General features: G+C 42.0%; 1 protein-coding gene across 1 annotated transcript in view; it reads right to left on the bottom strand.

Annotated features, from left to right (window-relative positions):
* The window catches only part of LOC124115826 (HCS2 neuropeptides-like), a 66,544-nt gene extending 42,112 nt beyond the window's left edge, over positions 1-24,432 (bottom strand). The window contains exon 1 of the mRNA XM_046476978.2: positions 24,167-24,432. The gene's annotated coding sequence lies outside the window, so the exon portion shown is untranslated. The remainder of the gene's footprint in view (positions 1-24,166) is intronic.
* Between the last annotated feature and the right edge of the window lie 1,093 nt (positions 24,433-25,525).

Below are 25,525 nucleotides of genomic sequence, written 5' to 3'. Positions count from 1 at the left end.
ACAAACAAACGAAACCTGTATTCTCTAAAAAACAAAAAGTCTTCCTTCATACACAAACAATTGTTTCTTTGCAATGTATGATTGGACAAAAAGTGACTGAATATTGTTTATGACCACAGTCTGCAGCATTTGAGGTATGTCATAGCGGCCTGTTTTTTGTTTATTTGTTTGTTGTTTAACGCCGCACTCAGCTATATTACTACACGACGGTAGTCTGTAAATAATCGAGTTTGGACCAGACAATCCAGTGATTAACCATGAGCTTCACCCCTGACCAACAGACGATTATGTACTATACTTTTTGTTGTTGAATTTACTGCTGTTTCTCACGTTTGCTCTCGCATAAACAAATGATTTTGTATTTTATGTATTTAAATGTATTAGTATGGGAGAAAGGTGACACAAACGTTGATCTCTTGCCATGTGCCATGTGTTTTGTGAATGAGTCCCCTATGTCTAGGCAACCGGCATACCACTTAATTTGTTTTGGCATCCAATTCAAGAACGTTTGAGTCAGATTAGTATACGAGCAAAAAATATTTTTTAATCAGAACTTGGATGTTCACATTAAATGCATGACTCTGCGTGATCATAAGCTTAGAGACAGATATTATCCAGAGTTCTGCACTACACAACCAAAAGGAGGTTGGCACGGTCAATATCACACAACGTGGTGGAGTATATATTATGGCATATAAGTGGTCCCCGGTGAACAATGCTTATCAGAGTCGACTAAAATGGATCATGAGGTCATGTTTGGCTGATAGCGTGAGTGAGTGAGTGAGTTCGGTTTAACGCCGCTTTTAACAGTATTCCAGTTATATCGCGGAGTGTCAGCTTGATGTGTGAGGAAAGCCCGATGTGATGCAGGTCTAAGACGTTTACCATTTCGGTGAAACTCACGAGCACGGGTATGGTGCTGACAAACCTAGAAACATAATCGGGGCGAACCGGGCTTCGAACCCACAATCATAGGTTTCTGGCGTGCCCAGGGGACGCAACTCTGCACAGCGAATCGCGGCACCTTGGACGACTGGGCAAGCCGTGCCTCCCTGATAGCATGACATGGCGTCCCAGTGGCACTGGTCATCGCACATACAATCAGTCACTGGATTGCCAGCTTATACTCAGCTTATTTTCAGACCGATGTGACATAGCTGGAATAGTGCTTACTGTGACGTAAGTATAATGTACATCGTATGATTCATGCTGAAGAGAACGGTACGGAAATACAATTTCTTTAAGCATTGATCCATCAATAATTTGAGAAGACGCCATCAACATGTTAATGGAGTACTAACATCAGCTAACGGGGAGATGACACTTAATATTAACTGTTATTTGAAAACGCCTGATTATGTTTGAAGAAGCAATAGCGAGGTGTTTTCGTCTCTGATTAGCTCTAAAAAGCTCTGAGGCGTACCAGTTACGATATTCGATGAAACAACGTTACGTAAAATGTCTTTGAGAAGTACAACTCAAGGTTCTACGCAATGATACAGTGCCATGTGTTCACATTAAGCATTTTCTCCCGATAAATGTCCTGAAATGGGTTTGAAGCACAGGGGGTATATAGCTATGTTTTCGCAGCACTTCGCAATATTCCAGTTACGAGCGGTGATTAATACATTCTGAGGCTCACTTTAAAAGACTTGGCCTTAAGACATTAAAATATTCATTTTTCAGAAATATTCATTTCCACATTGATACACATTTACAAACGATGTTGGAGGGATTTTATCCCAGTTTCGTACAAGTTCATCTCTTTGGTGTCTAAAACCTTCTGCTGCTGTGACGTCATCGTTCGAGTCGAAACAGATTTCGGCTAGAGTTTTCTTCGTGTTTGGGAACAGATCGAAGCCTGACGAAGCCAGATCAGGAGAACAGGGTGGGTGCTGGTGGAGCTCAAAACCACACTCGTAGGTTTAATGGCAATGGTTAATTTGTACTCTGACGCATTGTCCTGACGTGGAAGAGCACACCTTTTCGCAGCATCCCCCGTCCCGTAGTCCTTATTATATCCCGTAATTGCCCCAACAGTGTAGCGTCATATACTCCTTTTATTGTCTGGCCTTTTGGAAGATAATACACCATGATGACACCCTCAGTATCCCAGAAACAGGAGGCCATCATCTTTCCAGCTGATGGGACAATCCTTGCCTTCTTTAGTGGTGATGATGTCAAATGCTTCCGCTGTTTAGATTGTTGTTTGGATGTGGTGACCCAAGTTTCATCAATATTCGCAATCATTGCAAGAATCATTCTGAACCAGCTCAATTGGCTCAATTGTTGTGGATATACCTCTTTGACGTCATGTCAGGTCCAGAACAAAATGTTTCACTGTTACGCTAATCCTTCTATGTTAGGGTCAGGGCTTATCAATACACCCTCGTGCCATTTCACTGAACATTGATCCATCAATAATTCCAGAAGACATATTATTAAACTGTTAATATCAGCCGTCGAGGAGACGACACTTAATACTATCTGCCATTTAAATACGTCTGATTATTTCTTTAGGAACAATAGCGAGATGTCTGCTGCTCGGAATAGCTCTAGAAATCTCTGAGGCGTGCCAGGTAGATTAACCCGTGAAGATCGGGTTAGAATTCATCTTCAGCATCCCATGCTTGTCGTAAGAGGCGACTAAAGGGATCGGATGGTCAGGCTCGCTGACTTGGTTAATGCATGTCATCTTATCTTAATTGTATAGATCGATGCTCATGTCAGCAACGGTGTTTCTACGATGATTAATCGTGTAATGTTGCTGGTTTGTTTGCTATTTAACGCCGCACACAGCACTATTCCAGTTATATGACGGCAGTCTGTAAATAATCGAATCTGGACCAGACAATCCAGTGATTGATATCATGAGCATCGACCCACGCAATTAGGATACGATGACATGCATCAACTGAGTCAGTGAGCCTTACCACCCGATCCCGTTAGTCGTCCCCTACGACAAGCATGGTGACCCGTGAAGATTCCGGGGTAGAATAGGTCTTCAGCAACCCATGCTTGCCGTAAAAGGTGACTATGTTTGTCGTAAAAGGCGACTAACGGGATCGGGTGGTCAGGCTCGCTGACTTGGTTGATACATGTCATCGATACCAATTGCGTGGATCGATGCTCATGATGTCAATCACTGGACTGTCTGGTCCAGACTCGATTATTTACAGACCGCCGTCATATAGCTGGAATATTGCTGAGTGCGGCGTTAAACGACCAACCAACCAACCAACGACAAGCATGGGTTGCTGAAGACCTATTCTAACACAGAATCTTCACGGAACCTCGGGTACTTGCAGAAGATATGAGTACAACACTGGGGAAAGATGCCACTTCCTCTTCCTCTGTAGTTGAAACCAATCTCACATTTTCAGACAATTAAATTTTATCGGAAAATATTGTGCTTAATCACCTCACCTTCCTCAAGTTTGTCCATTTTCAATAGGTCACAGACCCCAGGTTATTTTTGGCCAAACAATTTACTCAGTTCACTCAAGCTCTTTTGTCAATTAATCAGAAATATTACAGATCCAATGCGTTGCAAGGATTAAATATTCTATTCCAAATTTAAATTTCGCGCGGTTAAATCTACAGGTAAACTAGCTCTAAATTGAAAATACAGTAGTGAGTGAGTTGGGGGTTTAACGCCGCTTTTAACAGTATTCCAGTTATATCGCGGCGTGTGAGCTTAATGTGGGAGGAAAGCCCGAAGTGATGCAGGTCCCAGACGTTTACCACTTCGGTGAAACCCACGATCACGGGTATGGTGCTGACAAACCTAGAAACATAATCGGGGCGAAACGGGATTCGAACCCACAATCATAGGTTTCTGGCGTGCCCAAGGGACGCAACTCTGCACAGCGAATCGCGGAGCCTTAGACGACTGGGCCACCCATGCCCCCTGAAAATACAGTAGGCTTATCTAATAATTGATAGTGTGTAAATCCTCAGAGACAAGCGCCTTGTGAGAGTTTGATTTGTGAGAATTGAAGTAACGTTTGTAGAAATGAAAACTGATATCAATAAAAAGGTGAAAAGGTTTTGGAAGTGAAATATTTTACTTCTGATTTGACATTTTTCCGATTTACGAGATGTGCTCGTATCCCTATCGCTAGTGAATGGATATCAAACGCATCAAAGAGCAACGGGATCTCTGACCATGCAACGTTATCGTGGTCGTGTATAACTACTCTCGTATCTTGGATAACAGGATGAAAGCGACCAGTTTGTAATGAGAATGAACAGAATTATTACAAAAACAGGAAAACAAAAAATCTCAACATATTCGTCAAAACGATGCATTCCGCCAAATTACTATTCCTGTTCTGTACTGTCATCCTCTTCTGCTCGGTCTTTTGGGGATCTCTGGGAGGGATTACTTGGAGGTAACATTTGTTTTGTTTGTTTGTTGGTTGGTTAACCCCGCCCTTAGCATTATTCCAGCTATATGACGGCGGTCTGGACCAGGCAATCCAGTGATTGACATCATGAGCATCGATCCACGCAATTGGGATACGATGACATGCATCAACCGATCCCATTAGTCGCCTTTTACGGCAAGCATGGAGGTAACAACAGATACGGCCTCAGAAATCCTTTCCAATCTTTTTATGGTAGACGTGGACATTTCAAAATATGACGCATCAGTGACAAAAATGATGTCCGATGCCATTTCCTATTTTGACTTGTACCATATGTTGCCGTGTTTTTTGTTCAGTTGAACAATTGACCTGCCTTTGCGTGTGTTTTTGGGTGAACCGGTGGGGCAGGATAGTCTTACCTTTTCGCGAACACCTGGTATTAAGGCTATTTGATAGTCATTCATAAACACATGCTCATGATATAGTATGATTCGTGCTCTCGACTCCCTTTTTACCATATGTCTTGTGATTATTATAGGAGATCAATTGACTTGCCTTTGCATGTGTTGGTGACGGGTGCCTCAGATAGGGCGGGAACTCATGGTATAATCACTATTTTATTTGTTCATATAGTCGGATTCGTGCTCTCGACTCTGTTTTATGCACAGATTTCTATTGAATATGGAAAGGGTTTTGTTGCTTTATTCACAGTGTGGAGCTCAACTTCAGTATTCTTTCTTTTTATGGAATTTTAAACCTCGGTCATCAGTGCGGCGTTAACGCTACGAATACAGTTTTCAAATGACATAGACAAGTAGATGTGTGCGTTTTCGGTGTTCGGTGACAAGTTATAAATATAATTCGATTTGATACTGGTATTCGTTTAGATAGAACGCATCTTTAGTTCAGTTTCTTTTTTAACATAAACTTCTTTATGCAGACAGCAAAACTTGCAAAGCCTTTAGACCGCCTCCGTGGTCTAGTGGTAGAGCGTCCGCCCGGAGAACGGAAGGTCGGGGGTTCGATCCCTGGCCGCGTCATACCAAAAGACGTTAAAATATGGTACTTGGTGTAACCTTGTCTGGCGCTCGACATTAAGGGGTTAAAACAAGGTCTGGTCGGGTCGGAGTCAGTATACTGTGTCTGAGTGGGGTATTCATGTTACACTGCGGCATGTGAGCTAGCACTATAAATCGTGATCATTCCGGACGAGTACAAGCACACACACACACGCACATGCAAGTGCAATAATCTTGGACGGGACGTAAAACCCCATTTCACCTCACCCCGCAAAGCCTTTATCATGTATTGGTGATTTTGACAAGATATTTGTTTAAAAACAGTAAAATCATTGCCACGTGCCGAATCGAGACGACATTTAACACAAATGGTTCCTACATGTTATAAAAAAATAAACTTAGAAAAAGTATTTCAAGAGGATGGGGCGTCAAGCGTACTCATTTGGGAAACATGCCTTCGGTTAAACACGCGAGCGCCATACCCACACACATTGAATAAAGATGAAGATTCGCTGAACGTGTTTGCTGGTAGCTAGAGAAATGAAATGAAATAGAATTCATATGAGAGATCATGTTTGAAAATTGCAACAAAATATAGATTAAATGTATTGAGCTAATTAGTCTGAAGCCAGATTTTTCTTTTGAAAATAATGTTTTCCAAGATCAATATTGTTCCTGAATACTATTCTTGAAATATACTACTTTAATTTATCGAGAAATCGTATTCTATTCGTAAACATTAGTAATATGTAGGCGTTACAGCAGCGCTCGCTGTTGCAAATGGACTGAGCTATTCTGATAAATGTATGTTTACCATGCAATTCGGCTGACAATACGAAGGTGGTTCTCAATCATAGTGATTTCCTGAAAAGGTTGTCCTCGACAAATTCAGTTTTGAATCGCATTTTGTGATTTCGTTTTTTCCTTGCCTGCAATTGAAGGCAAGTTATACTTATATATTTTGTGACAGAGCATGGGTTGCTGAAGACCCGTTGACCGAGGTACCGTTTTCGCCAGCCGGTGACGTTTTGCTGAGGCGCCGCCTAGCCATAACCCCTTGAAGTCGCGCATTCTGATTGATTTGTCGGACTTTCGCTCATAACATTCATCGATAGGGGGACGAGTCTTCTTGCAGATTACGGAAAGGACCGAGTGGGGTCGAGTAATGTCACCTTAACCATTTTGAAAACAGAGAGAGACGATTTTGAGTCTGAGTTTAGGGTATTTATGGACGGCGTAACGTTGTTGATGTTATTCTTTTCATGACTGACTAAATTATCAACTTTATAGTTTGTACTCAATGAAGACGGGAGGTGAGTTATAAGTTTCCCTAATGTAAAACAAGATTTGTTTATATTATTTACCTGTCAATTACTTTTTGTACAACTGTGTAAAAAAACTTAAAATGCCATTGAAAAGAATTATATGTTATCGTTCACCTGTAATGTTTATACCATTTGTGATTTACTTTTCTTTTTCTAACATGTTTGTTATCTCTAAACACATTTATTGTCAAACACATGCAATGAGCTATCGTCTCACAGACTGAACACCACCTAACACAACATCCGCATAATGTAAACATGTTTACAATTGTATACACCTTTAAACTTGTTTAAATTAACTGCATGTCAACAGACTACAGGTAAAATATGGATAAGATGTATAATATATAATATTGACATAAGATGTGCAAACCGAGGCACGTGCATAACAAATATACCACCAGGACTAACAACCTTGGTACGGGGGCACGGGTGGCCCAGTCGTCTAAGGCGCCGCGATTCGCTGTGCACAGTTGCGTCCCTTGGGTACGCCAGAAACCTATGATCGAACAAGGTTCGAATCCTGGTTCTCCCCTATTATGTTTCTAGGTATGTCAGCACCATACCCGTGCTTGTGGGTTTCACCGAAGTGGTACACGTCTGAGACCTGCGTGGCTTCGGGCTTTCCTCCCACAATAAGCTGACACGCCGTGATGTGACTGGAATAATGTTAAAAGCGGCTAAACCCAACTCACTCACTCACTCACTACAACTTGATACAATACTAAGCTGATGGAAACAAGGAAATGGACACAAGTGACTTCAACAGACTCCGTAACTCAGGTGGTAGTGTGAAGGACTAGGGATCAAGGGGTTGCAGGTTCGTTTCCTACTAGGGTATAAACTTCTTTGTATTCATAAATATGTCGTTGCATTACTATGCATGATAGTACTTATCTCATACAGGAAGCTGACGATGAAAATATATCCGATTACAACTTTAACTTGATTCAGTTAGTGACGATAGACCAACTACTAGTCTAACTTGTACAAACATGCTAGTAAAGTCTACAAACATATCAGTGTCTGAGTGGAAAGTAGACGTTACTATTTCTGTCAGGGATTTTTTATCAAATCTTAGAGATAAAAAAACATTCGTGCACGTGAAATGAAGCTGGGGAAAATGGCGTGATATGTCAATATGTTGAAATATAAGTAGAAGACAGCTAAACATGGATTAGGAATATTCTTGTATATCTGATATATCTGATTGTATATTAGATAACGCCTACCTGAAATCATCACTTAAATAAATGCAACGCTCTTGAAAAAGGTATCTAGGAAGAATAATTATAGTATTCGTCACCACAGTTTACAATACAGGAAGCCGTATTAGAAATAAAAGCGACAAAATCGTTTCCATGTCTCAAATGAAGAAAGTCTCAATCTTTTTATCAAAACCTATACCATGAATTGTTTGCGTTGATAAGTGTGGCTCACCCAGTAGGCATTCCAGGCGCCGACATACACAGCAGATTGTCGGACTACAATACATTTGCCCTCATCCCACGACAATACGTTGACGTGGCTTGACGTCCAATGGAAAACATTGTGGTCAGTTCTCACGTTGGTTACATGTTCTTCTTGTGCAACACACATTGAAAACAGGTCGCTGTACAGAGTGCTTTCCCTGGAACGTTCCAGGTTCCGCTGCTCGTGGTTTCGAAACCAACATTCCCAACGATAACACATTGCCATCAATTATTTGCTCCTTCTAAATGATATGACTGGAATAAGGAAACGTTTCTCCGACATTGGAGAGTAACTTTATATCATGCGCGTCCGTCATCTTATTGCCAATACTATAATGTTTTGTTTATTTTCCCGCGTCTTAGGAATCCTACTCTGTTGGCAGTCAATTTCAATGTGATCCCAGTTGTGTTTTGTTGGTTATCTTGAAAAAAGGTCCCACCTCCTCACTTCTGAGAAAAACGTGAAGGAGAAACATTTAATACATGTAAAAGGCAAGTGGTATAGTCATGTCAGGCCATGTTACATGTGGAAGGCAAGTAGTATAGTCATGTCGGGCCGTGTTATATGTAGATGGCAAGTGGTATAGTCATGTAGGGCCGTGTTACATGTGGGAGGCAAGTGGTATAGTCATGTAGGGCCGTGTTACATGTGGAAGGCAAGTGGTATAGTCATGTAGGGCCGTGTTACATGTGGAAGGCAAGTGGTATAGTCATGTCGGGCCGTGTTACATGTGGTAGACAAGTGATATAATCACGTAGGGCCGTGTTACATGTGGGAGGCAAGTGGTATAGTCATGTAGGGCTATGTTACATGTGCAGTGCAAGGCAAGTGGTATTGTCATGTAGGGCCGTGTTACATGTGGAAGGCAAGTTGTATAGTCATGTCGGGCCGTGTTACATGTGGTAGACAAGTGATATAGTCATGTAGGGCCGTGTTACATGTGGGAGGCAAGTGATATAGTCATGTCGGGCCGTGTTACATGTGGTAGACAAGTGATATAGTCATGTCGGGCCGTGTTACATGTGGGAGGCAAGTGATATAGTCATGTCGGGCCGTGTTACATGTGGTAGACAAGTGATATAGTCATGTCGGGCCGTGTTACATGTGAGAGGCAAGTGGTATAGTCATGTACGGCTGTGTTACATGTGGGAGGCAAGTGGTATAGTCATGCAGGGCCGTGTTACATGTGGTAGACAAGTGATATAGTCATGTAGGACCATGTTACATGTGAGAGACAAGTGGTATAGTCATGTACGGCCGTGTTACATGTGGGAGGCAAGTGATATAGTCATGTAGGGCCGTGTTACATGTGGAATGCAAGTGGTATAGTCATGTAGGGTCGTGTTACATGTGGGAGTCAAGTGGTATAGTCATGTAGGGCCGTGTTACATGTGGGAGGCAAGTGATATAGTCATGTAGGGCCGTGTTACATGTAGAAGGCAAGTGGTATAGTCATGTCGGGCCGTGTTCCATGTGGAAGGCAAGTAGTATAGTCATGTCGGGCCGTGTTACATGTGGGAGACAAGTGGTATAGTCATGTCGGGCTGTGTTACATGTGGGAAGCAAGTGATATAGTCATGTCGGGCCGTGTTACATGTGAGAGGCAAGTGGTATAGTCATGTACGGCCGTGTTACATGTGGGAGGCATGTGGTATAGTCATGCCCGGCCGTGTTACATGTGGGAGGCAAGTGGTATAGTCATGTAGGGCCGTGTTACATGTGGAAGGCAAGTGATATAATCACGTAGGACCGTGTTTCATGTGGTAGACAAGTGATATAATCACGTAGGGCCGTGTTTCATGTGGGAGGCAAGTGGTATAGTCATGTAGGGCCATGTTACATGTGCAAGGCAAGTGGTATTGTCATGTAGGGCCGTGTTACATGTGGAAGGCAAGTTGTATAGTCATGTCGGGCCGTGTTACATGTGGTAGACAAGTGATATAGTCATGTCGGGCCGTGTTACATGTGGGAGGCAAGTGGTATAGTCATGTAGGGCCGTGTTACATGTGGGGGGCAAGTGGTATAGTCATGTCGGGCTGTGTTTCATGTGGGAGACAAGTGGTATAGTCATGTAGGGCCGTGTTACATGTGGGAGGCAAGTGGTATAGTCATGTCGGGCCGTGTTACATGTGGTAGACAAGTGATATAGTCATGTAGGGCCATGTTACATGTGAGAGGCAAGTGGTATAGTCATGTACGGCCGTGTTACATGTGGGAGGCAAGTGATATAGTCATTTAGGGCCGTGTTACATGTGGAAGGCAAGTTGTATAGTCGTGTAGGGCCGTGTTACATGTGGAAGGCAAGTTGTATAGTCATGTAGGGCCGTGTTACATGTGGTAGACAAGTGATATAGTCATGTAGGGCCGTGTTTCATGTGGGAGGCAAGTGGTATAGTCATGTCGGGCTGTGTTACATGTGGGAGGCAAGTGGTATAGTCATGTCGGGCCGTGTTACATGTGGTAGACAAGTGATATAGTCATGTAGGGCCATGTTACATGTGAGAGGCAAGTGGTATAGTCATGTACGGCCGTGTTACATGTGGGAGGCAAGTGATATAGTCATTTAGGGCCGTGTTACATGTGGAAGGCAAGTTGTATAGTCGTGTAGGGCCGTGTTACATGTGGAAGGCAAGTTGTATAGTCATGTAGGGCCGTGTTACATGTGGTAGACAAGTGATATAGTCATGTAGGGCCGTGTTACATGTGGGAGGCAAGTGGTATAGTCATGTCGGGCCGTGTTACATGTGGTAGACAAGTGATATAGTCATGTAGGGCCGTGTTCCATGTGGGAGGCACAGTGGTATAGTCACGTAGGGCCGTGTTACATGTAGAAGGCAAGTAGTATAGTCATGTCGGGCCGTGTTACATGTAGAAGGCAAGTAGTATAGTCATGTCGGGCCGTGTTACAGTTGGTAGACAAGTGGTATAGTCATGTAGGGCCGTGTTACATGTGGGAGACAAGTGGTATAGTCATGTCGGGCCGTGTTACATGTGGGAGGCAAGTGATATAGTCATGTCGGGCCGTGTTACATGTGGTAGACAAGTGATATAGTCATGTCGGGCCATGTCACATGTCGAAGGCAAGTGGTATAGTCATGTAGGGCCGTGTTACATGTGGGAGGCAAGTGATATAGTCATGCCCGGCCGTGTTACATGTGGGAGGCAAGTGGTATAGTCATGCCCGGCCGTGTTACATGTGGGAGGCAAGTGGTATAGTCATGTAGGGCCGTGTTACATGTGGAAGGCAGGTGATATAATCACGTAGGGCCGTGTTTCATGTGGTAGACCAGTGATATAATCACGTAGGGCCGTGTTTCATGTGGTAGACCAGTGATATAGTCACGTAGGGCCGTGTTTCATGTGGGAGGCAAGTGGTATAGTCATGTCGGGCCGTGTTACATGTAGAAGGGAAGTGGTATAGTCATGTCGGGCCGTGTTACATGCAAAAGGCAAGTGGTATAGTCATGTAGGGCCTTGTTACATGTGGTAGACAAGTGATAAATTCATGTCGGGCCGTGTAACATGTAGAAGGGAAGTGGTATAGTCATGTCGGGCCGTGTTACATGTAGAAGGGAAGTGGTATAGTCATGTCGGGCCGTGTTACATGCAAAAGGCAAGTGGTATAGTCATGTCGGGCCATGTTACATGTAGAATGCAAGTGGTATAGTCATGTCGGGCCGTGTTACATGTGGTAGACAAGTGGTATAGTCATGTCGGGCCGTGTTACATGTAGAAGGCAAGTGGTATAGTCATGTCGGGCCGTGTTACATGTAGGAGGCAAGTGGTATAGCCATGGCGGGCCGTGTTACATGTCGTAGACAAGTGGTATAGTCATGTCGGGCCGTGTTACATGCAGAAGGCAAGTGGTATAGTCATGTAGGGCCGTGTTACATGTGGTAGACAAGTGATATAGTCATGTCGGGCCGTGTTACATGTTGTAGACATGTGGTATAGTCATGTCGGGCCGTGTTACATGTAGAAGGGAAGTGGTATAGTCATGTCGGGCCGTGTTACATGTAGGAGGCAAGTGGTATAGCCATGGCGGGCCGTGTTACATGTGGTAGACAAGTGGTATAGTCATGTCGGGCCGTGTTACATGTGGTAGACAAGTGGTATAGTCATGTCGGGCCGTGTTACATGTAGAAGGCAAGTGGTATAGTCATGTCGGGCCGTGTCACATGTAGGAGGCAAGTGGTATAGCCATGTCGGGCCGTGTCACATGTAGGAGGCAAGTGGTATAGCCATGGCGGGCCGTGTTACATGTTGGAGGCAAGTAGTATAGTCATGTCGGGCCATGTTACATGTGGAAGGCATGTGGTATAGTCATGTCGGGCCATGTTACATGTAGAAGGCATGTGGTATAGTCATGTAGGGCCATGTTACATGTAGAAGGCAAGTGGTATAGTCATGTATGGCCGTGTTACATGTTGGAGGCAAGTAGTATAGTCATGTAGGGCCATGTTACATGTGGGAGGCAAGTGGTATAGTCATGTCGGGTCGTGTTACATGTAGAAGGCAAGTGGTATAGTCATGTAGGGCCGTGTTACATGTAGAAGGCAAATGGTATAGTCACGCAGGGCCGTCTTACATGCAGAAGGCAAGTGGTATAGTCATGTCGGGCCGTGTTACATGCAGAAGGCAAGTGGTATAGTCATGTCGGGCCGTGTTACATGCAGAAGGCAAGTGGTATAGTCATGTCGGGCCGTGTTACATGCAGGAGGCAAGTGGTATAGTCATGTAGGGACGTGTTACATGTGGGAGGCATGTGGTATAGTCATGTCGGGCCGTGTTACATGTAGAAGGCCAGTGATATAGTCATGTCGGGCCGTGTTACATGTAGGAGGCAAGTGATATAGTCATGTCGGGCCGTGTTACATGTAGAAGGCAAGTGGTATAGTCATGTCGGGCCGTGTTACATGTGGGAGGCATGTGGTATAGTCATGTCGGGCCGTGTTACATGTCGAAGGCAAGTGGTATAGTCACGCAGGGCCGTGTTACATGTAGAAGGCCAGTGATATAGTCATGTCGGGCCGTGTTACATGTAGAAGGCAAGTGGTATAGTCATGTCGGGCCGTGTTACATGTGGGAGGCATGTGGTATAGTCATGTCGGGCCGTGTTACATGTCGAAGGCAAGTGGTATAGTCATGTAGGGCCGTGTTACATGTAGGAGGCAAGTGGTATAGTCATGTAGTACCGTGTTACCTGTGGGAGGCAAGTGGTATAGTCATGTCGGGCCGTGTTACATGTAGAAGGCAAATGGTATAGTCACGCAGGGCCGTGTTACATGCAGAAGGCAAGTGGTATAATCATGTCGGGCCGTGTAACATGTAGAAGGCAAGTGGTGTAATCATGTCGGGCCATGTTCTATGTGGAAGGCAAGTGGCACTGGTCAAAGACCAGCGCCAAGATTCTGGTACTACGCGGATCATAATCTTTGCGATATGTTGGATCCTGACTAATCTTGCGTAACCTGAAACCATTCAGGAAAATATATAATATGTAAAAGAAGTAATGTTCATTTTATTTTCTAGAGCAACATATACTGTCAGTTTGAGTCGAAGAAACAGTAACCTATATGTTCACATCAATAATGCCCACGCCACTCAAGAATCTACACATGATGCCCGGTGAATGTTCTGGGAAATCAATGTTTCTGATGGTGCTGCTGATTGCATTGTACCGCGCCGTTAAATAGAGATTTTATAGACGTTTCAAACACTTACAGGAACGACGTGCGACTCATGAACACAAAGTTTTTGTAAACGCATATTGAATGCCGGACAGACTTATGAAAAGAAATTAGTGCATATCACGACCTATTGTAAGTGTTTTTCTACTAATAAGCAGAATGGTGTTTGAATACAACCCTATACCACTCATCTACAATATGAGACCATTCATCAGTGAATCACTCTCTCACATACACTTCGGGACAGCGAGTAAAGGCATGTTCTCATTGAAAGTGAGCGTCTTTGTTATATCTTTCGTGGGCTATCAGTTAGTGGGCATGACGATACATTTTGTTACATTACACTCTCTTATCCAAGTATAAATACTATTTTCCTATTGAAAAAATACATTTCAAACAATGATATAGAAATTCGAGTTATTTCGAACACACATACTGCACCCATCACAACGCGAATATTTACTCCACTATTACCAGTGTTTAACCTTCGGGGTGCTGTAGGCGTTGCAATGCGCCCTGTTGCTGATTTTATGCTGTTTAATGTGTTGTGTTTAACAGAAATCTTCTAGAACAATTATTTATGATAAATTAGTGATGAAGGCAATGGATTGTTAGTAGTGGGATGTGGGATAAAATAGAATGCGATATTTGATATCAAAAGTAATCATGTATGTAGAGACCTCATTGTTTATATTCGCTGGTAATTACGTTTACTAGCGATTCATTCGTGTATCGAAACAAAACAAAAATGAAAAGAGAAATGCAAGAGAATGATTTAATGTGTGGTGGTATCGAATTAATAGCGCGCTGATATTAGCAAAGTTAAGCACTTACTCGGAAACAGAATGAGTGGGGGAGTGTGTATGATTTTACGACGCTTTTAGCAATATTCGAGCAATACCATGCCGGGGCTTCACACAATACCCATGTGGGGACCGAACCCAAGGGAACGCATTGACCACTAGGCTACCCCACCGCCCCCGGCTACAGAGACAAGGGGAGAAACATGAAGCGTATTAAATCCATTTCAAAATGTTGTTTTATCTTTCTTTTTAAGCATAAGTAGAGTGAAACAATTATCTAAACAATATTCATAGATTTTCTGACATCTCATGCCTTAAATTCACTGAACGATGAATGAATGATTGTTCTATTTAAAAGTCATCAAAACATGCATTTAAGAAATATATTTAATAGATTTGACCATTTTCTTTAAAATTTTAAATTTTCTGATTTCTTAAGGCAATAAATCTTTCTGTCTTTAACACAGCACATACCATCGTAAAAAATGTTTCTAGTGATAATTATTTTTTAATACTTGATACATTTTTTTTTTTACCAGCAAGTATAATGTGGTATTCGTTGTGCAGAGTTGCGTCCCTTGGGCACGCCAGAAACCTATGATTGTGGGTTCGAATCCCGGTTCGCCCCAATTATGTTTCTAGGTTTGTCAGCACCATACCCGTGCTCGTGGGTTTCACCGAAGTGGTAAACGTCTGAGACCTGCATCACTTCCAGCTTTCCTTCCACATTAAGCTGACACGCCGCGATATAAATGGAATACTGTTAAAAGCGGCGTTAAACCCTACTCACGCACTCACTCACTCCACATGAGTATACCGTGTACCGATGTATATATTCAGTGTCATATTTATTCTACCGTGTATATATTATTTGTGTTTGGTTATATGTAACATATATGTTCTCTACATCAAAGTGAATTTTGAGAAATAAGCATTGTTCTGTTCTGTGTGTTCTATGATATATTCTTAGACACATACATACGCTTCCATAGTTCCAAAAATCTTTTTTCACAAAGCATTAATTCAGGTTTTATGAACTGTTTGCTATTTTTGTTACACTTTTAGACATGAGTTAATGCTTTGTGATAATTGTGATTTTTTAAACTTAGACGATAAATATCGTTTTGCACTAGTTTGCCTACATTACAAGAAAAGGAGACACAGTTTAAATTCTCGTTATTTTCATCAGAATCCATCAAAACAGAAATTTGCCTCCCTGATGTCCTAAAAGAATGATATCGCTATAAGGGCTTTTGTTTTTTATTTAAAAAATAATGTGCACGTTTCTCGTTAAGCAGAAATATTTATCTTTATAAAAGATATAGATTTATTTATAGATATATATATATATTCATTTCTATTTACGTCATACACTCACATACCACTGTCATACTTATGTTATACGAAAGGAAATTGTTCTCTTGGCCATGAGGCCGTTAATACTGAACAAACTCTCTCCCACACACTACATATCTTTACAGAAATGTAAATTGCACTTTCGTAATTATGGGAACTAAATAGGTTTGATGGGTATTAAACAGCTGCCAACGTTTACTCCACTGGCGATACACATTAGTTACTGCTATAAAGGCTGCCAGTACAATAAGGGGAATGTTTTCAGCACACATTGACACGAATTCAAAGAGTGCCATATTCTTCCGCAAGGGTAAGTGAAGGTGTAGTTTCAAAATGGATAATACCATTTCCACCTTAACCTAATGATGAGCACACGTAAATAAATATTTGAATAATATTCTTACATTAATATTACATGGTTATATATTGATCAAGATGCAGATTTAGAGTCTAAAGAGTCTTATGGACCCATAAGAGTGAGTGAGTGAGTATGGTTTTACGCCGCTTTTAGCAATATTCCAGCAATATCACGGCGGGGGACACCAGAAATGGGCTTCACACATTGTACCCATGTCGGGAATCGAACCCGGGTCTTCGGCGTGACGAGCGAACGCTTTAACCACTAGGCTACCCGACCGCCCGGACCCATAAGTGTGTGTGTGTGTGTGTGTGTGTGTGTGTGTGTGTGTGTGTGTGTGTGTGTGTGTGTGTGCTTGCAGTTTATGATTTCCGATGCTATTCGCTTTCTTCATTTGAATCACATGTTCCAATGCTTTTTCGGGAGAACACTGACTTGACTTTGGATGTGTTTCTGTGGGGAAACGTACGCTTACATTTCGCGTAACACCTGGTATCATCACTATGGGATTAATAAACACATGCTCATGTTAAAGTGCGAGTCAATGGAGATCTCTTACGAATATGGAAAATGTTTGGTCGCTTATGTTAGTATTATCGAAGAGCTGAATTACATAATATGTGCCACCGTGTGACAATTGATCGGACTATTGATGCCTTACAAATGTCTATAGCGCGACGTCATACACATGGTACATCGACACTTTGTTAACGCCCAGTCGGGAACATGACGCCGTGATACAATAGTTACAATATACTTGATAAAATTATTAAATATTGATTACCGTTTACAAATGTACTTACCTTTCGTTTATATCAGAAATAAATGAAGAAGTTTATTTATGAATGAAGGCCATATGGCCCATATTTCGTTATGCATATGAATCGGAATTTCTGCTTGGACTTGAAAATTAAAACAAAGATATTTAGCCAAGAAGTTTAACTTAAGCTGCGGTTGAATTCATTATCCGATATCATTCCATAATGGCCAAAAAGCCAATTTCCTTCCACTGATTTACCAAACTGAACACAATAAAAGAGACCAGTGAAACTCCCTCATCTGTTTCATATTGATATCTGTGTATAAAGATTCAGAGTGACAAGAAGGTCTCCTCAAGACTGTATGACTAGAGGGATGACTTCAACTTTCCAATAGTCAACTTTCCCTTCATGTCGAGCAATATTCCAGCAGCTCCAGCCCTTGGTGTCTCCATTTCACAACTTTTGAGGTAGAATCAACCCTGCTCTTTCTACGAAGATTTCAAGGACCATCAAGTTGTGTGATCAGGGTTACAACATTCAGGGCCACAGTAAAGCTTTCAAACGGTTTTATGGTCGACCTATATGGAGGACATTTCTAAAATTGATGGCTCAGTGACAATAATAATGTCCGATGCAATTCCCTATTTTGACTTGTACCATGTTTGTGACGGGTGCCATCGGTCGGGAACCTTTTCACCTTTCGCGAACACCTGGTATGATCATTTATGACATAGTCCGAATCGTACAATGACTCTTGCCTCTTTCACTGAGTGCGTTCAGCGTCGTTTTGAACAGCATTTCCGTTTTATCACGGCGTGTCGGTTTAGTGTTGACGAAAAGACCAGTGATGCACGTTTCAGCCGTTTACGACTATGGTGAATCCCACGAGCTCGGGCATTGTGCTGGAAACCAGATATCATACTCAGGGCAAATCTGGGATTCCGGCACGCCTAATGGCTAAAGACAACTGGATCACCCGCGCCTCTGTGACTGTACTTCGAAGTGATAATACGCACAAGCATTGTTTTTTGATACCAACAACCATGCACAGAGAAATGAGTTATGCATCTAATTAATTAATTAATTAATTAATTCGAAATTAATCCTTCAATACATAGGTTAGGGGCAATTTGTTCGAATGCGACATTCAAAATCTTAAATATACAAACAACAGCACATACTATCTAAAACGATTCTTGCAAACCTTTGAACCGTCCCAGGGCCTTATAAGGATTCAAAATACTCTCACTGCTGTGACCAAACCAATCAAGTAATGTTAACACACAACACAACTCGGATCTGCGGTGCCTTCCACATCACAAGAGGGGTTATTCGTTTTGCTAAAAGCCCTTCTTTATGACTGTGCGAGATTTCCGACTCATTGCCCTCAAACGAAATGTCCACTTTCTCCAACTACCCCCATGGTTGTCTTTCTAAATCAATGAGTTCGAAAAAGTTCGTTATTTCACCCTCAATGTCCCATGGCTTGTCAGTGCGAGTACCTCCGTCTAACTGTCCCTCAGTCCCTAGTGTGTCGTGCTGGGTAGAATGATCACCATCCAGTGGTTGGTGTTATCTTTTCATCAAGATTCCTCTGTATGTCGTGCAAGAGCTGATACACAAACAGCTGAAAAACAGCTGAATGAACGGTGGTTGCGTATTTAGGTAAATTGTCACGTTTAGTTTTCAAATGATGATGTGACGCTACTGTAAGACTACAAGTACATCAGTCGCTTGTACATACATCCCAGGGATACATGTTTGTTTGTTTGTTTGTTGTTTAACTCCGCACTCAGCAATGTTCCCTGGGATAAATGGATTATTTACATGGAACTTATGTAATTTAGAATTAAATTCATTTTAGGAGCCAATTAATGAGAATTAATTATTTCACACATCGATGTATCTTGTTCTCTAAATGTTGTTTTTTTAATATCTGTAAATTATTGAGTCTGGGCTAGACAATCCAGTGATTGACATAATGAGCACCGATATGATGACACGCAATCCACCAGTCACCGAGCCTGACCATGCATCCGATCCATTTAGTCGTCTCTTACGACAGGCATAGGTTGTGTGGTCATATGGTAAGACACAGATAATTTTCTAAATACTTGGTTGTGTCTCCATATATGATTCAATGTACAGAGACAACATAGATGGTCAATACGTTATTTAAATACAATACCATATATCTAAACTTTCCCGCAAAAATAATATCAGATAAAATTGGAAGATATCACTGATTTTGGAATTACGATCACGCGCTGTATGAAGTGATGGCGAAGGATGCGACCGAGGAATGACAACGGCTTCACACAATCCTGCTGCGTCAAATATGTATTCACAGAAGGACAAAATAATATTCCTCAGGGTGACAGATACTGTGAATTTTTGTTTGAAGAAAAATATAAAGCTTGTGGAATATGAATACCATTAGAAGAAGATATGTGATAGTGAAGACTACAATCATCTAATATTTGCATCCAAATCCACATCTACATCCACATCCATATCCACACTCACATCCACATCCACATCCACATCCACACTCACATCCACATCCACACTCACATCAACATCCACACTCACATCCACATCCACATCCACATCCACATCCACACTCACATCCACACCCACACCCACACCCACACCCACATCCACACCCACATCCACATCCACACTCACATCCACACCCACATCCACACTCACATCCACACCCACATCCACATCCACATCCACATCCACACTCACATCCACACTCACATCCACACCCACATCCACATCCACACCCACATCCACATCCACATCCACACTCACATCCACACTCACATCCACATCCACACCCACACCCACACCCACATCCACACCCACATCCACATCCACACTCACATCCACACCCACATCCACATCCACATCCACACTCACATCCACACTCACATCCACACCCACATCCACATCCACATCCACATCCACATCCACACTCACATCCACACCCACATCCACATCCACATCCACATCCACATCCACACTCACATCCACACTCACATCCACACCCACATCCACATCCACATCCACATCCACACTCACATCCACATCCACACTCACATCCACACTCACATCCACACCCACATCCACATCCACATCCACACCCACATCCACATCCACACTCACATCCACACTCACATCCACACTCACATCCACATCCACATCCACATCCACATCCACATCCACATCCACATCCACACTCACATCCACACTCACATCCACATCCACATCCACATCCACATCCATATCAACATCAACATCCACATCCACATCCACATCCACATCCACACCCACATCCACATCCACATCCACATCCACACTCACATCCACATCCACATCCACATCCACATCCACATCCACATCCACATCCACACCCACACCCACATCCACATCCACATCCACACTCACATCCACATCCACACTCACATCAACATCCACACTCACATCCACATCCACATCCACACTCACATCCACATCCACACTCACATCCACATCCACATCCATATCAACATCAACATCCACACTCACATCCACACTCACATCCACATCCACATCCACATCCACATCCACATCCACACCCACATCCACACTCACATCCACATCCACACTCACATCCACATCCACACTCACATCCACATCCATATCAACATCAACATCCACATCCACACTCACATCCACATCCACACTCACATCCACATCCACACTCACATCCACACTCACATCCACATCCACACTCACATCCACATCCACATCCACATCCACATCCATATCAACATCAACATCCACATCCACACTCACATCCACACTCACATCCACACTCACATCAACATCCACATCAACATCCACATCCACACTCACATCAACATCCACACTCACATCCACATCCACATCCATATCAACATCAACATCCACACTCACATCCACATCCACATCCACAACCATAGTACACAGACCAACAAGCAACTGAAAACGTGTTTGCAATGAGAAACAAGAAACCTTGACATACAGTGTAAATACCTTTGTATGTAGGAAATTACATTTTAAATAATATTGTATTGTGGGCTGTTGGCCTTATGACTGACTAAATGTATCTGTCTGTCATGTGAACACTGGACTGAATATTTGACGTCTTGCTTAAAACTCCAGCGCTTTCAAACTGGATTATCTAAATTATGACAAGAAAGTATGGATGTTTAACTTCTTTCTTACATTTGTAGCGACATTTAAATGGCGACCCAGAAACCGTTATCAAGTAAATGACGTACACATGTAATGAAGAAGTTGATCGTACATCTCGTTATCAGTTACTTATCAAACTTATCATTGCCATCCAAAGAAATTGGAGTTTGTCATCCAAAGAACAAGTATGTGGCTAAGTAGATGTATTCCACTAAGAACACGGGGTCTGCAGATTTAAAGTGTCATGAAATTCATCCAATATCTTCCCTTACATGTGAAGTAGCTTCATGAAAAGGCAAAGCTAACATATGACAAAAGGCTAGTTTAAAGGTTTTCTTGAAGCTGTTTTTAAAAATATCTGAACATAGGGTTTTTTTCTTTGCTGATGTTCTTACGGAGTACAATTTGAGAAAAAGATTCAACCTTGGTCATCGACATTACTCGTTGCTAGACTTTTCTCTTGCAGTTCGTTAGATTGGCTTTCTTCATTCATTTAGCCATAGTTAGGTACTTCATCAAATATACAACACCTAAAGAGTCTGGTTATGTGATCATATCCAACAATTGTCATAACAATATAGCCGTACCAAAACATTTTCCGTTACTTTAAGATTAATAAAATGCATCGCAATTTAACTTTAAGATTGATAAAATGCATCGCAATTTACCTAAAAGAATTTGCCTGTATAATGGACGTTATAGTTCCACCCGTTCGGTGTACTTTAACCACTGTAAAATAAGGTGTGAGTGACTAACTTGACCATACATATAAGATTTAATTTAAACACATAATGTGTTATCAGCATGAAACCCAGAAAACAATTATATGTGTGAATGTGTGCGAGGATTAAATTTGTGTGAGTGAGTGAGTATGCTTTTACGCCGCTTTTAGCAATATTCCAGCAATATCACGGCGGGGGACGCCAGAAATGGGCTTCACACATTGTACCCATATCGGGAATCGAACCCTGGTCTTCGGCGTGACGAGCGAACGCTTTAACCACGAGGCTACCCGACCGCCCCTTAAATTTATGTACCCCTATTACGCAACTAAACTACCAAGAAAGTATGCACCATGTTTGATGGTGGATAAAAAAATGAAACAAACAAGAACTGGCTATTCGATGACGATGTGTTTGATACGGGTGTCATAGTTATGTTTTGGACCTCAAATTTTCAATGTTACGGCGACTGTTTTCTGCCTAGTCGGGTTAAATAACGTTTCCATTTGTATGGACAATCCAATTTTCATGTTTATACTTTCTCTTGCCCGGCATTTGACTTCAGACTTGTCACAAGTTTCAATAAATTAAGGGGACACGGGTGGCCAAGTCGTCAAAGGCGCTGCGATTCGCTGTGCAGAGTTGCGTCCCTTAGACACGCCAGAAACCTATGGTTGTGGGTTCGAATCCCGGTTCGCCCCAATTATGTTTCTAGGGTTATCAGCATCATACCCGTGCTCGTGGGTTTCACCGAAGTGGTAAACGTCTGAGACCTGCATCACTTCGGGCTTTCCTCCCACATTAAGCAATATATAACTGGAATACTGTTGAAAGCGACGTTAAACCCAATTCACTCACTCACTCACTCACTTCAATAAGCTCAACAGGGATTCATTTCAATAATTCATGGATTCATTAGGTTTTAACTATTGTCGCGAACTCACTACCTCCACAGCCTCAATTAAGGGACGCCGACATAAAAGTTGATTACAACTGGGTTTTTATTTCAGAAGTCTGATACCGTGAATGGCTTGTTCCATTACTTGTAAAGGCGACCACTTGGTCATTTTCAACCAAAACACAATGGAAACTTAAATTAAGAATCAATCAATAGTTTAAAGGGAACTGTACAAAGTAACACTAGGTGAATGCAGATAAGGATAATATACTTTTCAAGTTCAACACTTCTCCTTACCAATATCAAAATGTAACTAGGCGAGATTGGACTCCCGCAGACGGGATACGCATCTATTTCGTCAGCCAACGTGCAACTTTAGTCAGGAAACCCGTTTATCCGGTGGATCAATTCGAGTGGATTAATGAGGTTCCACTTCCTTTTCTTTAGGCATGTTGGTCATGCGAACAGACTGTCCGTTATATACGACTGGTCATTTTCTGACAGTTATGTAACGCATCAGGCACATGCGTCTTACATCAGAGTTACAGGTAGCAGAGGGTTGTTACATCTTCAAACACTATTTTCGTCAAATGGGCGACAGACAACCATAGATTAGCGGCTTTTCCATATGGATAGTTAGCACGCTATATTTACCAATATATGTTAGCGACGCCTAAATCTCATTGTTGGCTCTATACAGTTTTGATCAGATTCTACTTAGTCTGAAGCAAAACAGTTTCGTTAAAGGGAAACATGCATGCATTCATTTCTGTAACTTCGCGCAAAGAGTTGACAATTACCCGTATTTTTGCGACAATGTGTATTTTTTTATTTAGAATAATAACATTTTTTAAATTTTCGGGAACACCCAATTTCGTCAATTTAAACAAAAGTGTCTGTATAAACTGAGGTGTTCATTTCCGTGAGCCTCAATGAAAGAGTTGACAATGAACCGCATCTCTTTGCGACAATGTATGGTATTTCATTGAGGATACGAACATTTTAAAGTTTGAGAAAACACAAGTTTGTCCTTTTTAACACAAAAGTACATGTATAATTTGTTTTACTTTTTGATTTGCTGTGTGAAATTTACGAAAGGGTATCTTCTTTGTGGAAACAGTATAAAATAAAGAAGATGCTCAAAAATCAGATAGTAATACTAACCTTTAAAAACGTTCCGCCAATAGATAATACGGCACAATTAGCACTTGCTACCTACAAGTACGTCTTTCCAAACCACTGATGTTAATCCACCTGTGATGTCTGTGTCCTCAATACCTCTTCCTCGCGACCGCCACCAAACACTACCATCCCTCCTCAGCCGGCGATGACGTCGTTTGAACTTCCAGAGCGTAGGAGCAAGTTTGGTCACACGCATCCGCCTTCCCCTTCCCTTCTCAAACTCATCCCATTTCCTATGTTATTTTACAGTAGTAGGCATCTGTCCACGTGGCCAATTGGCTGAATGCTTGTGGAGATTATGACTGTCAAAGAGGCGCCTTTAACCAATCACATGTCGCACTCCCAAATATGCATTTACAGGTCATTTCAAAATATCCTTCAGTTTACGCGTTTGTTAATTTCACACTAACACACCGAGGCAGTGCACTTTGTTGTGTTGGATTTATTACCCCAAATCTCGTGCCCCACCTTACACAGTCGAGAGCCGAGTACTGTATTCTCGTCTCCCGGGACCCATGGATCGTGTCTGTGTCATTACCCAACCCCATATACAGGTCATTTGATGGCGAGGGAGCGGCCCGACCATTCCCTCACTTAGTGCCCCTGGATCCAGGTCCGCGCTCAGCTAGAGCAAATCGAGAGCCATCCACAACGAGCGTTAAACATAGACCGGAAGTTAACCCGACGCCATAATGCAATATTTCCATTATGAGAAGATTTATTGGAGGCGATCAAACATTACTACCCGATCACTTCCGACAACAGAGCATTAATTAAGGAAAAAATAGTTATTTTCTGTATCCGAAATCATTTCTTCATGTTAAATGCTGTTTAGGATTGGTTTGACAACAGGTCGTGCTCTCTGCTCGTCCGCCTATATAGAATGAGCTATAACACCATATAAATTGGTTATATTCAAACACTAGTGGTAAGGATGTAGTACTGGTATTATCTTGTTACACGACATTGCATGAAATTAGTTGCGATTCTACTCTCACACATCTCATACTTGTTTTACGATGTAACCAGGTTTTCGTATAACGCCTTTACAAACATAGGAAAAACTATTGATACATGGTATAACTCATAATTGTAACTCATTGACAATTTGTAATGGAAATCTGTCAATACATCAAATTGTTGAACAGAAATTAGAATAGCTTGTTCGTGTTACATGATTGGTTGACGATTCAGTTAATCAGGAAAAATATAAATGTTCATTAAAAGTATCAAATAATAATAACATTGACAACAACAACAATAATAACATCAAAATGTAAATATGAAATGTAGAATATGCAACGAACACAAACACAGTGTCTTAAGCGACATGATGGAGTG

The sequence above is a fragment of the Haliotis rufescens genome, unplaced genomic scaffold (genome assembly GCF_023055435.1).
Source record: "Haliotis rufescens isolate VD_foot unplaced genomic scaffold, xgHalRufe1.0.p SCAF_4, whole genome shotgun sequence".
Classification (NCBI taxonomy): Eukaryota; Metazoa; Mollusca; class Gastropoda; order Lepetellida; family Haliotidae; genus Haliotis; species Haliotis rufescens.
This window is presented reverse-complemented; position numbering and strand designations above follow the sequence as displayed.